Source organism: Amphiprion ocellaris, chromosome 13, assembly GCF_022539595.1.
Source record: "Amphiprion ocellaris isolate individual 3 ecotype Okinawa chromosome 13, ASM2253959v1, whole genome shotgun sequence".
Lineage (NCBI taxonomy): Eukaryota > Metazoa > Chordata > Actinopteri > Pomacentridae > Amphiprion > Amphiprion ocellaris.
In genome coordinates, this window is record NC_072778.1 from 32907905 (window position 1) to 32922960 (window position 15056).

The 15056-nt window shown below is 40.4% G+C and overlaps 1 protein-coding gene across 14 annotated transcripts in view; it reads right to left on the reverse strand.

Annotated features, from left to right (window-relative positions):
* The window catches only part of tenm2a (teneurin transmembrane protein 2a), a 225268-nt gene that overhangs the window by 159430 nt on the left and 50782 nt on the right, over positions 1 to 15056 (reverse strand). The window lies entirely within an intron of this gene.

Genomic DNA, 15056 nt, shown 5'->3' on the forward strand with positions numbered 1-15056 from the left:
CACTTTTTTTTTTCAGGGAGCGAGAAGAAAATGGAGACAGAGCAGAAAAACAGAGCAGGACTGTGTGCACCTGAACAATACGCCAAAATAATGGAAGCACCTGAGCAGGGAGACAAACAGCAAAGGAAGACAGGTTGGCGTTAGCTTGAATACATGTTAGAGAGGGCTCAGTGTCACTGTTACCTGTCTGAGTGAGCTGAGAATGGAGTTTGGCATTGTTGTGCAGCTACTGTTATTGCACTTAGCATTATTATTGACACATATACACACGCGCACACCAAAACACCAGTGCAGCAGTGGAGAATACTAATAAACAGCTTCACAAATCGGGGTTTCCATGGTGATGAGTTCAAGGAGAGTATAAAATGAAGTGAATGTTGCATGGCTACATATGTGCACACATCAGAGGTGAGGATGCTAATGAACAACACGTCTTCCAATGTTAATAATGAAACATCTGACTGACTTATACACAAAATGCTTGTTTTGAATTTCTAAATAAGTCTTCAGTTCTACACAGAAGCAGCCCAGCATCCCGACACACATGTTGGAAATTCTGCTCTGCAGACACATCTAATGTAGTGTGCATGTAACAAGGTTGAGATCAGGGTTGTGGATATATTGTTTAGCACTTCCAGTTCTCATGCAGTACACCAGAGGTCAAATGAAGTAACAATTATTTTTTTGTTTGCTTGTAACCACAATCCGTCCCTGACCTTAAAGCTGCTATGATCAATATTTTCATAGTAACAATGGATCAAATGACAAGGCGCAATGTGAAAAGGGTCACCCAACTCAAAGGAACCTTTTGTTCTGTCTCTTAGCTCATTGTTTCCCTCACTGTACAACCCAAACTTTGCTGTTTTGGTCCAGTTTTGGCTCTTTCATTTCCTGACGCAGCTCCAATATAGCAGCTGTACGATACACGCCCAGCACCAAACAACAGGGGACAAAAGCAACAAGCTGGGGAGCTAAAAAAATAAGCTGAAGGCGACCAATGTGAAAATAAACTCAATCATAGGCTCTTACGCTATCAAATATTCATAAGTGAATCATCTATTCATAAACAGGTACTTACATGTTTACTTGATTTTAGAGGAACTAAATGCATGTGTGTTCTCAGGTTAAAGATGACTACTGCTTTCAGCTATGTGACCGGTGTGTGGTACATAGACAGTGTCAGAAACAGAGACCTCCAGCCCTTTTGCAGAAGCTTCTTTGTCAATGTATGGAAAGATTTAGGTTCAGGCATTGTCAAGCTGAATTCCACAGGTTACACTTGTATAACCATCTGAAACACACCTCCAAACACACGTTAATATGTTGTTAACATGTTTGCTTTGTGTTTGCTTGTTGCATAGGTAAGCAACAGCAGATAACAGCAAAATAATGTGCTGAGGGGTCAGTGTTGCCTTTGCAGCATGTTCAGCTACTGTAAACTTGGACAAACAATGCAGCTTTAAATTTGTGTTTTAGTTTCCTAAGCTTAGCTATATGGCAACTATATTTAATTTTCTACAGCCGCAATACTTGTTAACGGTGTTTGAGTTAAATAACAATTAGTCAAAGTGCAAATATCATAGAAAGACAGTATTTTTAAACTTTGGCATTGGGCTTTTAAAAAGATAGCTCAGTGTGTGTACATTTTTAAAGCTAGAGTACGAGACTTTTACATATAATTGAACCTCTGTTACATTCAAGTCCTTAGAAACAAGTTAACACAAAAATGATTAAGTCTATCAATGTCAGGTAAATCTCTGCATTTTGTGCTACAGTTTTAAATGTTGTTTTGATGCTGATATTTTCATGCTGGTGCAAAAGTAGTGATCCATTTTACACCATCCAGCAATGGTTGAGCAGATTAGCCTGCAGCAGGAAAGGTTCAGAAATATAACAAGAAAAAAGAAACCTGTGTTCAGAGAAAGGATTAGCATCTAAAAACAGAAGCGGCCAACAGCAAGGTATATGTCGTAAGTGTGCATCAACAGTGTTTGAGTGATTACTTTCACTGCCAGAGGGGGAGACAAAGGTTCCACACTGCAACTTCAATTACTACAATATCTATAATTTACATAGTAAAACACTGGTAAGACCTATTAGCCATTAAGACAACAACAACAATGACATCTGTTGTCTAGTCAACCTGCAATCTCTTATTTAGAGCACTAAGGCATTTTATAGTATTATTGTACACTTTTTTTCTGTATGTCTAAATAACTTATTTAAGTCCTGATTTGTTGCACGATCATCGGAGAACCATAATTTTAATTCAGAACACTGTTACTTAACTTATGTTTGCTGGGACTGAAAACAAAGTAGCACTATAAAGTATCACATTTAAAATGATATCTTAACTTCTGAAAACTAAACATTTGCATCTTGCTGTCACAAGTAAATAAAGTTTTTGCAGTCCCACCAATGCTCATGTTGCACTAAGAAGCAACTCAATTGAAAAAAATAGTTGCATGAAATTTGAATGTGAACATGAATGTGTTGATTAAATGGCTCAGTATCCGTCTGCTGTTATAGCTTCTTTCCATCATTATTTGTCTCCTGAAGCGCCTGTTGCTGTTCATAGTGAGTGAGAGAGTGTCAGTAGCCAAGCTGTTACATTACCTTTACTGCTTAACTGACAGGATGTCGAGCAACACTGACAGTTAACCTGGCACAGCTCGGTGATGACTGATTATCAAAAATCTATGTCTGCACACATACATATCCCATAGCATGTGGCATGCCATTAACGCCACCATTAACAGCACAGTAACGACTTAACAGTTATGTCCAAATAGGAGTGTCATGGTCAGACACTTCCCACACCTCCCAGATGACATCCGTTCTTTTGGTTCCCGCCTGAGCCACGGGGGCCCTTGCACCTCCTAATGAGGAGACCAAAATAGGTGTGACAAATGTCACCCATTCCTGGGCTAGTTCTCCTCCTGCCCAGGAGGACAGCAGCCTGGGTTGGATAGGACATGACAGGACATGACACAACACCATGCACTCTGGAGGAGGTCTTGTCACTGAAAGGCAAAGCTCGAAGCAGTGAAACACCTCTCATCCATGAACGTGGAGGCCAAAGTTGTCTAGACTGGGAGACATGCTTCACTGGTTAGAACAATAGAATTCTCCACTTACATCTTCTGGCGAATCAATTAGAAAATTAATGCCTTTCAGGAATCCTGAAAATGGCACAAGCTGCCCAAGACACACTTCAAAATGGGATTTAAAAAAAAAAAAAGATTTGCAGATACTGAAGATTTGGACCAGGTTGGGATGAGAGCTATAAATGTTCACTGTTGATGGACAGAAATATGTAAACCGCAACCTACAAATTCATGTAGGCATTGCACTGCTGTCAGTGAACAAGCCCTTGGGTGGTGTTTGTCTCCTTTTACTGATTTTTGTGCTCAGATTGAACAACCCAATTGATGTTGTTAGAATTGTTTTGTTCACTATATATCAAAAAGGTATCAAGGTTTTGCACTTCTCTTTGGAAATTGCTACATTGGAGGCCATGGCCAAAAAAAAGAAAAGATTTTTGGGTAAAATAACTATGATTTATGAATTTTCTAACTACCTTAAATACCAGATGAAATAAATTGCGCTATTTACCTCAGATGACTTGTGTCAAAGTGATGCAAACTATCATTTGTGTTGCTGACCATTGCAGTTTTATTAATCAACAAAGTGAATAGGGCCAAACTATCTATGCATGAAAACTTGATTAAATTACAAAATTTAATTCTGAACAGAGTTATAAAAATATGCAAAGAAAACATGACAATCAGCATTCACAGTTTGTCAGTCAGGAGGCGGTTAAGTTATATATGTGTGTGGTTATGATTGACAATAAATGCAGTTGTTTACATGAGCCTTGTAAATATATGTTTTGCATTTTAAGAACATCCTCCAGTGAAAATGTAATTTCTGATCTAGTTAAAATGTCCACATTATCGTTTCCTACTGGAAGACAGACGAGTGAAATAAGCACTAAAGACCATGGTAGAGCAACTAAACTTTAAATTTGCAGAGCACCGATTTTAAAAAAAAAAAAAAAAAGAAAAAAACAAGGATTCAATGACAGAATCACTCCAAAGTTACACCTCGCAATATTGTAAGGCAGTATAGTTCTATAGGTGAGCCGGTGTGCTGGAGCTGCAGCATAGAATGGAGGTGTAGGTGGAGAAAGGTGCAGGGATTTTATAGTTTGCATATTCTAAAAGAAACTAGAATTAGGCAGGAACTGATTATTTTCATTGAAAACTTTTAAACATTTCAATACGAATAGAGCTTTTAGGGGTTTAATTGATGACAGGAGAGGAACTCAGAGGATATGATTATGGTGACCCTGAGAGCTAAACAGACTGTAGCTTAAGAAAACACAGGCAAACAGATAAAACACAAATACACTAATAAAACATCTTCTCCAATTTTTCAACACATGCAGCAAAAGCAACAAAAACAAATACTAAAATGTGCTGCAAATAAAGAAAGAACACCAGCAAATAGAGAAAGTAGCTCCGAACAGCACAGCACAATTTGGATTTAAGAAGCACTCTAACTCTCACTGCAAGGTACATTAAAGTCCCTCTCTGGGTATTGATTAAACTCCTAAATACTCACCTCTGTGCATCAGCGTTACATATTAAGAAGCTTTATTTTCATGACGATAATCCCTTCATGCCTTAAACTGGCTTAGATGGAACTACACTTTTGCTTCCCTTAAAATGTGTGGATCTATGAATTCCCCACCTGCAGCTCAAGGACACCAGCTCACCTGCGATGTTCAAACGCTGTGAAATTACCCTAAAATACTCAAGAAAAATACTCGCATAGGAAGCCTCATGCTGCTAGGTGACAGGATTGGTTCTTTAGCTTTGCTACGTATAAACTCCTAGTTTTCTGTATCTGTGTTTCTAAGACTGTTGCCGGTATGCTGCAGTTTGAGGGCAAAACGTTCCGTCATGGCGTTGACTGCTTATTTTCTGCTCATGATGGTTCTTATAGCATGTAAAAAACACCATATGGACATGTTAACAAGATGAAAAAAAAAAAATAAGAAGTTGATTTTCATCTGAGGGGATCTTTAAACGGCAGGTAACCACGGCAACGACAATGTTAGAAAATAGAAATACGGGGTTTAGTACAAAGAAGAAAAAGAAAGATGACTTTGAACCAGAATCTATCTTTTTGTCAGTGATCAGTGTATGAGTTGTGCACATCTCAGCACTCCAGAAGATTTCCACTGTCTGCTCAGAACACTGTAGGGGAAAATGTGTACCAGGGGCCAAATCAAGGTTTAAATCTTAAATTACTGCAGACTGCGCAAGCTGTGTAAATGTTTTAAACCTTTGTGTCACCACAGGCATTGTACGAATTTATCAAGAAAACAAAAGACATTCACGCAGTAATGACCTTTTGACTCTTGCATTAAGATTTTTGCGTAGGGAATGGAGTCCTCAGAGGAAAAGCTGCTCCTGTTAGTGGCATTCTTTCCCCCCTCTGCCATTTTCCGACATTATCACAAAATCCTCTCTTCTTTCATCTTTTCATCTTCTGCCATATAGTTTCTGAAACACCTTTCTTTGTACAAAGAGCGTCATTCTTTATGCATGCCTTTATCTGCATGGCAGTCGCATAGCATCTGAAGCCTGTTTACGCATGCACCAACATCAGTTGGAAAACAGATAATTTTTATCGCTAAAGCAAGGACAGAGGCAACATCAAAACACATATAGACTTGGGTAAGAAATGTGTGTACACAAAGACATACACACACGTTTAAATTCTGTAGCTGGGGAACATGTTTAATTACAGCCTAGGAAGCAAGTGACTGCTGAGAGAAGAAAAAAAAACACTTGATAACAGTGACATTTACAATCTGCCTCATTTATCAAAAGCTGCCAAAGCAGAGTCAAAGAGGGTCATTACATAGTAAACATAGATTAACTCAACTCTCACAAAACCCACACAAAATTGTCTGATAAATGATTTTTATTCTAAGAAAATTACAGATGTCAGCATGCATTTCCCTGGACTCTGCCAATTAATTGTCTTGTTGGTTACCCAACATTTGTGCGCGTATGTGTGTGTGTGTGTGTGTGTGCGTGTCTGCGAATAGGAGCCAGCATCGGTGCTAAATAGCTGCCACCTTCAGCATGCATCTCCCCGGCCTCTTCCTATTATTTGTCTCATTTGTTACCCAGTGTTTGCATGTGTGTGTGTGCATGCACCTGTGCCAACATCACTGCTAATAGCCAGCACTTTAGCAGTTTATAGCACAGACAGGAGTTGACAAACTACGCTGAGGTGTATTTTGGTGTGTGGATGTTGTTATAGACTGAATCCCAAAGGTATGTCATGTTCTGACAGATTTGCACTTAGTGCCAAAACAACTAATAATCACTCTCACTCTTTCACAAATGCAATTTATGAAGATAAATTTGTAATTCAGGGAAAAGAGTTTAAGTGAGTCTGTAAATTGGGCCCCTTTAACATGTACAGTAGCCTAAGTGTGAGTCTATGAAAGCCAAACGCTGGACCAGATGTTACTTTGAGTTGTAGCCCCTTGTAAGGACCCCTGGGCATGACAGGGGCCACACATGCAAAACCACATGAGCGGTTTCCTGTCTAAAAGAGTGAATTTGGGGATGGGGTGAGTAGGAGTGCATTGAGGATTGGAGGAGTGGAGCAGTGTCAGCCCCAGGATATTCTTCAGCAACTCCGTTGCTCTATTGCTGCAGCTACGGGATGCTTTTGAGTGTCAGCAGCTGGCAGAGGCACAGAATGCCAGGGAGAAGACAAAGATAAAGAGGGATCGGAGGAAGAGGGGAGGGATTGTATTTAATCTCACCGCCATTTATTTTTAATAGCATGCAGCTGCTTTGTTCTCTCTTTGATCATCAGCAGTCCAGGTTGACTGTAACCTAGTGGAATGCACGGACACACACAGGCACAGATACACACAAAGGCTCGCACGTAACGTTCTTGTGAATTTTTGTTCGGCACTTGTTTACTCTCAACATCCAACATCCCTGTGCACTGCAGTCCTTGTCACTGTCATCTATACTGTTGGCCCGTGAAGGGCTGCAAACAGTCATGTGCTCCTTCTGTGACACAAGATGTCACCAGCCGCTGCAAGCGATAAGCATCACCAGGGGGTGAACATGTGGTAGGTACATGCCGTTCCCCTAATTCAACCAAGGACTGTGAAAGAGCCTCAGCCAAAAAGAAGAAGTGCAAGGGAAGCATCAAGGACAAGAACTCTCACTGGCTTCACACTGCCAATCTGCAGTTGTGCTTTTTTGCAGCTGGAGGCCCTTAACATTTGTGCTGTAAGGACCTCAACCAGAAATTACACACTGGGTTTGTGCACTGGTGGAAGAGGATACACAACTGTACCCACAACAGACAGAGAGACAGACATACAGACAGACAGACAGACAGACAGACTTTATTCATCCGGTACGGGAAACCCCAGAACTGACAGAATATCGGGCCTTTTCTTCCACTTCCCTGCATGTGTCTCCTCTATGACTAAGTAATCATTAAAATAGATTTTACTCTTATGTGATTTGTGTTCACTATTCTACTAATATACTGCTATATTAAATCACAGTTGTACCTTGAATTTCTAGCAGTTGAGAGCTTCATTGAGCTCAAATGTTACATTTAAGAAAAATAAGGAAATTGCCAGTAAAAGAAATAAGGTGCTAAATTGTGATAGTATTTACAATAAAAACAATTACTAAAAAATTTAAGTACAGTATAAAAATAGAGATAACAATAAGCATACTGGAGTTTGTTATAAAGGGGAATGCCACCAATTTCACACTTGAAAATCTGTTCAGAAGTCAGTAGTCTAGTCCATGTGCAAAAGAAAGTTTTACAAAGCTGTTTTTTGCTCCAGAGGGACCTGCCTTAGATTTGATAGTTTTGTTATTTGAATCTCAACATTGCAAGATGGAAAATGAAAAATAAAAAAAACCTTGTCCCTGGTGCTGCTCATCTCTACTCGAGGCTACATCTGAATCTCCACCAAAACAGTTACTGGTCGAATTGCATAATATGAAAATGCCCCCCACGAATCTGTCAATATAACAGGAGTGCAATATTAAACCAATGGAGTACTCTTAATGGAATTAGGTCTTCAGTCAGTTTGGTAAACACATCCTTCTGGCCCAGAAGTGACTTGAAATAGTGAAAGATGCCACACTTAGATCACATAATAGACTTAATCAAATGTATTATGCATGTTCCTTTCATCTTTTCATGGAGGATTCTGCAAACACTGTCACATAGGGAGTTGCTCTCTGCAGAGTGGTAGGGTTAGTCCCTGAATCTTGCTGAAGAGGACACGTTACCAGAGATTGCTCCTGCAGAGAGGTTGCAGATACTTGGAAGCGTCCCCACAGAATGAAGAGGACAGAGGAAACAAAGGCTGCCTCTCTAACATAAAGCCTCCTCTCAGCCACCTAGCAGAGCATTTTTATTCTCATTCGGTCTTGAACACAGACAGTGGAGGCGATCTTGCCAGGATACGAGTGGCAGAGTTTGGCACAGTTTTTGGACAAAGCAATCCTTGGCTTCTCCAGTCATTTGTCACATCAAAGTCAAGGAAGAAACAGGAATGCGAAATGAGGGAAACATAGCCAAACAGAATGTGTAGGGCAGATTTTTAGATTTGAATGGGCTCAATCTGATAATATCAGCTCATACAATGCTGTTAAAGTGCGAGAGGTCAAACCTATAGAGCTCACAAAGCAGGAGAGACCTGTGTGAAATCAAACATGAAGACACCCCATGCACTCAAATCCATAGAGGGCCTCAACATAACAAATGTGTGCTATGAACACTAAAGCAACAATACAGGAACAGCAAGGGTGAGAGAAATGGGGAGGGAAAGGATGTGACGGAGAAAGCAGACATGAAAGGTGTGACAGAAGAGCAAAAAAGGACATAAAAGAAAGTGAGAAAAAGGCGCAAGATAGAAGGAGAGAGACACAGAGCGACACAGTTGAGAAGGGACAGTAGATGAGGTTGAATGTTGTCCAGGCAGTGAGGTAGGCAGCAGGGTGCTGGATTCTCTGTGTGGTTTCCAGCCCTGGGGGCAAAGCAGCAGAGGAGAATGTAGAGGGGCTCATTTAGATCCCTCTGAAAAGGAAAGGCCAAAGCTTCTACAGACTGCAGTGGCTGTGATAATGCCTGCTATCTAGAGGTGGACCAGTAGGGATGACACACTCCTGGGATGTGCTAAATAGGAGAGAGACAAAGAGATGCAGCATGAGTTGTATGAGAAGAAGAGCCGAGAGATGGAGAAGTGAAAGACAACTGCCGAACAAAGAGAGACTGCAGTAGGAGAGTACGAAGTTGTGTGCTACTGTTCACTGCTCAGAGTGATATATTGGCGTTTACACATTTGTCATATCTGTATTTCTGTCATGGGATCTGTTTAGCAATGATTCATGCTGCCAGCTAAACCACCGAAAAAAATATGCCAGAGAAATTAGACATATTCCAGTTTTATGTGTAAAATAAAGCCAACAAGAGTGTCTGGTATATCTGGTTATATGAGAATGAGACTTCTGCCTTATTGGGATCACTGGTGGTTTCAAATATGCTGTTAAATAGTGAACACTTGTAATGAGCTTTCCAGGCGGCTGCATGTTATGTTGAGGAAAGAATGTGTTATTTGGCTGTGCTTATCCAAGCAGACTAGGTAATAAGTCTGTAATGGGGAAACAGTGGAGTTGAGATGCAATGAAAGTGGGGGGTCTGCTGAAAGATACAACAGAACCTACTTTATCAGGATCTCCAAGGAGCCACTGGGGACAGCTAGTTTTCAAACACTGAAAATAAACTGAAATGAAAAAGGGCTTATTTCAAATGTGCACATATTCAGTATGTTTAGCCTGGTGCAGCTGCATGATTTGAAACAGGGACTCCAGTATCATTCCACAATGCACCAATCAGCCAAAAACCACTGACAGCGAGATGAATACCACTGATTATCTTGTTACAATGACACGTCAAGGGGGTGGGATATATTAAGCAGCAAGTGAACAGTCAGTTCTTGAAGTTCATGTGTTGGAAGAGGAAAAATGAGCAAGTGTAAAAACCTGAGCTATCTCGTCAAACGGCAAATTATGATGGCCTGGCTATGATGAAAATTACATACTGCAGCTGAAAACGAGTCAGAGTGTCCATGCAAACCTCTGTCCACCACTAAAAGAGCCTACAATGGGCACACAAGCATCAGAACTGGACCATGGAGCAATGCGGGATAGTTGCCTGGTCTGTTTTCTTTCACATTGTGTGGACTGCCAGGGACCTGTGCATTTGTTTGTGGAAGAGATAGCAGCAGGATGTATTATGGGAAAAAATGCAAGCCAACACAGGCATTGTGATTCTCTGGTTCTGCTAGAAAATCCTGGGTCGTGGCACTTATGTTACTTTGACACATATCACCCACCTAAGCATTTTTGCAGAGCACCCTCATGGTGACAGTGTTCCCTGACAGCAGTGGTCTCCTTCAACGGGATAATGTGCCCTGACACACTGCAAAAATTTGTTCAGGAATGGTTTGACGACCCTGACAAAGGGTTAAATGTATTGACTCTAAATTCCCCAGATTTCAGTAGGATTGAGCATCTGTGGGAGGTGCTGGAAAAACAAGTCCAATCTGTGGGAGGCCCACCTAGGAAGTTAAAGAACTTAAATGGTCTCCTGCTTTGAGCCTGATAAGACAGGGCACCGTCAGAGGTCCTGTGGAGTCAATGCCTCCACAGGCCAACCTGTCTCACTTGTTGTCAGGACTTTAAATGGCCATTATAAGTTGTAATAATGTCCATGGTTATCTGAGTAGGTGGCTTTCTCCATTGTGCAGTAGACTCAGTCACCTGTCATGATCTTATAACGTAAGTGTGCTCTTTTGTCACTTAATTTAGTGGTGGAGGTACTGAATGTGTACATGTATTAAGAGGACACAGTTTATGGCTCTCTACCCAGGAGACGTGAGGTCCAGTCTAGTCTGCGGTCATTAGTTTTGGATTATTTTTCATTTACAGTTTCACTTTCACTTTCATTTTTCACTTGCTCTGCCTTTCAAGTCGCTATTTGGAAAAGTTTAAATTACATGACTCCAAGAGACTGCCTGCTTAATCTACGTTACTTTCTGTTAATGACTGAATACAACGGATGATAACACACCTTCTGGCGTGTTAGCATCAACAAGTAAATCTTTATGAAATGTCATTTGTGGGTTAAATCTTAATTGCAGATCATGTAAAGTAGCTGCAGACTTCCTATTGTATCTCTCAATACTAGATTTAAGATACAAGGGCATTTCAAAAAGTTACCCAAAACAAGATAGCACGTGCATGAGGGAACATATTGCATATACACCAATCAGCCACAACATTCTGACCACTGACAGGTGAAGAGAATAACATTGATCATCTTGTTATAATGCAATGTTCTGCTAGGAAACCTGGAGTCCTGACATTCATGTGGTTGTTTGACATGGACCACCCACCTAAACATTGCAGGTAATGCAACCCCCTAAACTCTAACTCAGCTAAGCTGTTCATCCTGGTTTCAAACTCCCAAGATCCAGATCTTATTGAGCATCTGTGGGATGTGCCAGGATAAGCCTGATCTAAGAAGGTCCCCCCTTGCAACCCAAAGGACCAACAGAATTCACTGCTACCATCCCGGTGTCACAGGACATCCCCAGAGGTCCTGTGTCCATACACCACTGAGTCAGAGGATTTTTAGCAGCATAAAGGGAACGGACACAATATTAGGCTGGTGGTCATAATGTTATGCCTGAACGGTGTATATACAGTATATTGCAAAACACAACACTATCCTCTAAACTCTAAAAAATGATATCCAGATAATCAAACCAAACTGCTAAAGCTGATGCTTCATGCCATTTATTCAGCATAAAATTGTGTTAGTGTTTGCTGAGTGATTACTTTGCCTCAACTGTGTAGCTGGTTAAGTATCTCAGAAGATACAGTAGTCGTTGCTATGGTTGCTAGGAGCACTAAATATTTGTTGGAACATGATTTTAAAAATATATCTATTTCAGAGTTATCAAAATTATTACAACTTGTAGATTTGTGTTGACCATGCCTATGTTTGTCACTATTTGTTACTGTTTGCTGCTTTAAATGAATGCACCCAGATACATTGCTAAGCTAGTGTTTTGTAGTGTGATATGTTTGCAGCCTGTTTTTCATGTAGATGTACAATTAGCATATTATAATACTATGTCTTAAACATAGCAGAGAATACAGAGATATATTATGTTGTTAAAAACGCAAATATTCATTACCCCGAAATGACTCCCACGCACACTTGAAATATGCTTCCAAAGGGAGATGATGTGCCTTTTTAGTTGAATTTATGCTTCAGGAAACACTGGAATTCCACTGAAGCTTTTCATGCATAATTATGTGAAGGAAGTAAGTTGGTTTGGAATGCAATGGAATTGGAGTAACATGAAAATTATACTTTGCACAACTGTTTTGCATGTCTAGAAACAGAGAGAAAAGCAACTGTTTGTGTAAGTTGTATAGATGATCAAAAATAAACTGATTATGCATACAATGTACTCAATTATAAACCTTATTAATTCAAGGGGAAAAAAAGAGAGTTTTTCTCAAAGAACTGCATCCCAAGATTCTTTGTTTGGCTCAGGACACATCCTGAGGACATCTGCAATACTCCTAATTTGCACGGTATAACTTCAATGACTTTTCAGAATTATAAAAACATGCCCGAAAAATTTGACTTGTAAAAATCTGCATTATGTTTCCCTAAGCAGCAGTTGCATGGCTACTTATCAGTGAACTGAACTTTTCTCCAGCTGCTGCAGGTGAGTCAACAAGCTATTGAAGAACATGAACCTAACAGCTCAACAATGTAGTACTGTGTGTCAATTTACAGCTACACATGCTCAGTGGGTGTTCCTGTTCCATTTGTGCATGACTTGTGCCTTTTTCGCCTCACACACAAATCTAATGACGGCTGTAAGGACAAGTCAATATGCATTAACACACCACAGAAATGTGAATTGGTTTGTGCTGCACAGAAACCATAGCAAAGTAACAGTCTGAGAATAGCTTCAGATGACCTCAAAACTTCTCAATAAGAAGCAGAACCTCCATGATGGCTCACCCAACCAAAAGAACAACATCATTATAATTTAATCAAAGTTAATCATATTTTCAAGTGTGGTCTCCGTCAGCCATGAATAACTAATATCGCAGGTCAGTTCAGACAAAGTGTCTCCTTCAAACCATTTGTTAGATATTCAATAACACAAAAGGGAAGCGATCTGAAATCTGTCTCTATAATGTTACAGAAAATAAAGTTTCTGTCTGCTCTTGCTTCTCAACTACAAGCTGTTCAAAAAAAGGACCACACTGTTTCAAATACTCTCATTCCCTACTCATGAAAAATCTCTAGTCAGAAGATAAGGAAAACAGTTATCTGCTGCTTCTCTCACTCTGTCTTTCTCACTCTAACTCCTTCTCTTTCTCCATCCTTCCAGCACTACTCCTCCTCCCGTAGTGTCACAGTCCATATGGTGCTGCAACACTGTTGGTCTCCTGTGGCCACACTTCCCACGATGCATCTGTGGCTCTGGGCTTTCGAAGGAGCCGATAGGCTGAGAGGACTGTGGTATCGACCAGCTATCGCCTGGTGTGAGGTCAGCTCAGTGCAGCATTGGAGTGTGTCCGAACAGCATACACCACTGACTTCCAGTCTTTCAACCATTACGACAATCAATCCTCCATTTTCTGTTGTTACCTTTGCCTCTGACGAAGTACGTTCGTCTGTTGTATTCCTTTCTTTAAAAAGCCTTTCTTCCCTGTAAGTGTGCCATTGCACTAAACTAAACTACTGCCAGTTTGACCCATTTCTCTAATTTCTAGAAAGCACAGACACTCAGACGTGAATCCTTGGAAGTAGGTTTATCTTTTCAAGCTGTAGAGGCGACATTTCATTTGGAGAATACCGCCAAGGACTCTTTGTCATATAAATTTATTTATGTTTAAGGGAGATTCTAGTGGTATTGTACTATCTTCTGCATTATTGTTGTGTTGTATTGCTCTAGACTGGCTTCCTCTCCTGTCTGTGCCCATGTAGAGAAAACAGAGCTTAGCACAGATCAATCCCATTGAGTCTGACTCCTTTCACAAGCCAAGGATCAATACTGCCTGTTTCATGTCCCTTCGCAATATACACATGTGCACAAACACACAAATACACAGACACACAGTTTAAAGACATGGCTATGAGAGCCAACCCACCCCTTCAGAAATGACCTATCGGCCTATCGGCTAACTCGCTCACCAGGGGATACAGAAGTTCATTATGACAGTCTTGCCAGTGCTAAAGGTCTGCTTTGGTCTTCTGCTGCAAAGTGCAACATTTACAGCATCTGATTACATTAACAGCTTGCCACAGAAGACTTGCAAGAAACGCAGAGTGCCTGAAAGTAGTCTACAGCTGGAAACCGTTTACACATGCAACAGTGTGACAGTATGTGACTGAAGGTGTCCGTGTGATGTTGGACCACAAAACAGGACTGGGGGGGATCACTGGGTTCAACCACATGTGCTGGAGAGAAAAATTACATTTTTTTTTTGCTGAAATTGCAATCACAGTGGACATAATTGTTGAAATTTTGACAGAAAATGAGGCAACCCTGAGTTTTCAGTTTTACCTTTTAGCTGCAATTAATAGCCCTCATTATCTGTTACATCCAGACAGGATTTTACAACCCTGGAACCATATTTCATTCACTCCATTTTTGATAAAGCCTGCAAAGAATCTCTTCAATGCTTAATACAAATATAGGTTTTATGCAAATGAACAGGGATTAATTAGAGGAATAGTTTGGGGAATGTGGTTAATGGCTTTCTTGCCAAGAACTAGACAAGAAAATCAATACCCATGTACTGTAAATTAATACAGTAGATGAGGCTATCACCAGTAGCTAGTTAGCTTAGACAGGCTTGCTATTTGCCTCTACCTGA